Here is a 3,947-nt window from a genome sequence, read left to right on the forward strand (position 1 = left end):
AGATCCAGAGCTCTCTGGTAGCAGTTAGAAGTCATTGCGGAGGCCGGTGTCACAGCTCACTAGGCTAATCCCCCGCCTTGTGGCGCCGGCACACCGGGTTCTAGTCCCAGTCGGGGCACCAGATTCTATCCCGGTTGCCCCTCTTCCAGGCCAGCTCTCTGCTGTGGCCCAGGTGTGCAGTGGAGGATGGCCCAGTGCTTGGGCCCTGCACCCCATGGGAGACCAGGAGAAGTACCTGGCTCCTGCCATCAGATCAGCGTGGTGTGCCGGCCGCAGCGCGCTGGCGGCGGCGGCCATTGGAGGGCGAACCAACGGCAAAGGAAGACCTTTCTCTCTCTCTCTCTCACTGTCCACTCTGCCTGTCAAAAAATAAAAACAAATAAATAATAAAAAAAAAGAAGTCATTGTGGAAATGCTGTGACCTTTTGCTGTCATCACTGAATCTGTCTAAGGTGGTCAGGACGCTGGAGAGACTGAGCTGAGAGACATCCCTTCTGTTCCCTTTCTGCTTTCACATGAAGTTGCACCTGACTTCATTTTCCAAGAGAACTAGCCAGTGTTCCAGCAAGCAAACAATGCTCCTAACATTAGTGAATTTTCCCTATTTCCAGCTCAGGCAAGGACATATCTCAACTGTTGTCTGAGAAGATGGAACCCTTTTCCACTCACATGAATATTTGTGTCAGTTGTTGTATTGTGGGAAAGTTGGGAGTGACCTGGAGATCAGAGACACATTCTTCCTGCTCATATCAAGGCACTATTTACTCAACTCTTTTATAAGCTGTTTCCCAGTAATTATCTTCTAATCACATCCCCAATTCCTCCTTATTAACAGACAATAAAGTAGAGGGTCATGTGTTGTCCTATTAACCATATAATTTGGTAAACATGATCGCTACCAATTTTAATGAACTTCCCTCAAATTTTGTTAATTGGCCTATAAGTTTCTTCTCTCCCCTCTTCCATAAAGTCATGTAGCTGTCAGAGTCTTATCTTTTTTACCTGGAGTAGGAATAAGAATGTGTGGAGCTGGGGAGCGGGCAGTTTGATAAGTAAACCAGAGAAGTCAGAGAAAAACATAGAATTCTTGTGCCCATTTAACCCCTCCAAACTATTGCCTTATTTAGGACATAGGAATATAGCTGAAATTCATTAAACTTCTTATAAAATACATCGGCTGCTTATTTCTGGTTTGAACATTAGATTTAGAAATAATTTATTTTCTTAGTATACTGATTTCCAAGCCAGTACATTAAAAAAGTGCCAAGACCAGTCAAACAGGGAAATTGACAAATGTTCTGTAATAGCCATTGTCACGTTCATCTGAAGCTTAGCTTTGCATTTCTTCAATTTCCTATATGACCATTCACTCATGTTAATAACTAATATTGACATGCTAGATTTAGGATTTTATTGTATGTTAAAGGATAATTTGCTACATTATCCAGTACACATGCACACAGATGTTTCAGATAGGAAAGTGCCCTGCATTCCTTTCAGCACTGTTATGCAATCCTTTGGAGAAAGATTCCTGGGGAATTAAAGTAGACTGGAGCTGAACAGATCTCCTCCTCCTACTTCCAGCATGAGAAGAAATGTAGCTACTATTTGCAGTAGCTAACTCTCAGGTTTTCTGAGTATTCCATTACTAAGTAATTTCATTGTGTACAGATCATCTCTAGAATTATCCACCCAAAATTGATGAAAAGATGTTTTTTAAAAAATTTTTTTTTATTTTTTGAAAATAAGAGTTACACAGAGAGAGGAGAGGCAGAGAAAGAGAGAGAGGTCCCCCATCCGGTGGTTCACTCCCCAATTAGCCGCAACAGCCAGAGCTGAGTCGATCCGAAGCCAGGAGCCAGGAGCTTCTTCCTGGTCTCCCATGTGGATGCAGGGGCCCAAAGACTTGGGCCATCTTCCACTGCTTTCCCAGGCCATAGCAGAGAGCTGGATCTGAAGTGGAGTAGCCAGGTCTTGAACCAGCACCCATATGGGATGCTGGCGCTTCAGGCCAGGGCGTTAACCTGCTGCGCCACAGTGCTGGTCCCGAAAAGTTTTTAAAAATAAGAAAACTTGCAGAAAAAATTAACCTCCTCAATTCCAGAAAACTATTCAATCAGAACCTGGGAATGACCAAGATAAAGACTTGATTCACTGAAATGTCAGACTTTCCATCTGGAGCAGAGTGATTCTCTATCTTTTATGGAGTGTTACAAAATAATGTTTCAGAGGAAACAAATGTTTTAACCAATTCTGATTCTTCATTTGACCCTGTGTGCTGTTTTCTCTGGCAGGATAAAGGTTTGTTAGGGTCAACTTCCCAGGAAAATACCTATTGATTTTAGTGGGATTGCTGAGTTGTTGACAAGTCATGGCATTGCTATTTTGATTTCATGTTCTATTAAAGAAAGTAGAAAAATTTCTATACTCTGAAATAATATTTCTTATTGTAAAGACTTTTTCCCGAGTTCCTCTGTGTTGGACTACAAGGAGCCAGTTGCAGTGCTTGTGACGTGCAGGAAAATAATTGAACAAGCATCCTCTCTGACCTCCAAGGTGAACTGCTTTCTTCCCCTGGCTGTGAAGTGTGGTAAGTGGGAAAATCTAAGATTTTGGTTAAAAGAAATATAATAAGACCTATGCCTCACATTTTGCTAGAAAATAGTAATTTTTACTGTCACTGCAAAAACTTCTCAAAGACTCAAAGACAAAAATAGCTTCCAGTGTGTAAAACTAAGAGCCCAAAGCCCTGAAGATATACATTCCACGTCTAAATGAACAGAAGAGCAACAATCAGAAAATATAATATAAATGAAGACAAACTATAATGACCCTTAAAAATTTGTCTTTAATTTGCTGCCATAATCATTGATTTACATGAAAGTCTTATGTTAGAAATACTTGAGATAAAAGAGAGACTAAAACCCATAGAGTTCCTGGCCAAAAGCAAGGTCTGAGGCCTTTCATTCATCATTTGAATAAATATTTACAAAAGCGGGTGGCATGTTGAACATTCTTAGCAACACAAAAATAAATGTTTATAATGTCCTCAATACAATTATTACTTGGTAGCACAAAAATGCAATGTAAATTGAATAAAATAGAATTATGAAATGATTGGTATGAGATATATAGAACACAAAATATTTAAAATGGTAGAGAAGTTACTTCTGGTGAGTTGGAAATTAAGGTCCCATATAGTGATTACATTTGATTCTAAGTGTTAGGGGCCAGTGTTGTGGCAAAACAGATTAAGCCACTGCCTCAATGCTGGCATCCCAATTGGGTGCTGGCTTGAGTTGTGGCTGCTCCACTTAAAATCCAGCTCTCTATTAATGGCCTAGGAAAAGCAATGGAAGATGGCTCAAGTGCTTGAGCCCCTGCTACTCAGGTGGGAGACCTGAATGAAGTTCCTGGCTCCCAACTTACGGCTATTTGGGGAGTGAACCAGTGGATGGAAGGTGTATATCTCTTTCTGTCCATCTCTCCTTCTCTCTCTGTAACTCTGACTTTCAAATAAACAATTAAATCTTAAGAAGAAAAGAGGAAGTAGGGTATAGCTAAGTGTACACAAGGCAGATGGGTATTCAAAGCAGCAGAGAGGGAAACAATAATCTAAGACATTTAATGAGAATGTCAAATACTCCCATCTGGAGTTCTATATAAATAAAATATGAAGACTCCTGTTTAGAAACATATATTTGAGCCATATTGTGAACAGCCTTGAATGACAGCTTCAGGAGATTTGATTTTATGTGGACAGTGAAGGGGTAAGACAACAGTGATCAATGGAGAGATACTACCTGATCGTAGTATTTTACTATTAATCACATCTCAGAGAATGTGATAGAATATGGATAATCATGAAGATAGTTTTATAATAAAATAATGGTGAAGGTATGGGCATTTTGCGTGGTAGTTAGCAGCATATCAATTAAGATGCCTGC

This window comes from Oryctolagus cuniculus, chromosome 4 (genome assembly GCF_964237555.1).
Source record: "Oryctolagus cuniculus chromosome 4, mOryCun1.1, whole genome shotgun sequence".
Classification (NCBI taxonomy): domain Eukaryota; kingdom Metazoa; phylum Chordata; class Mammalia; order Lagomorpha; family Leporidae; genus Oryctolagus; species Oryctolagus cuniculus.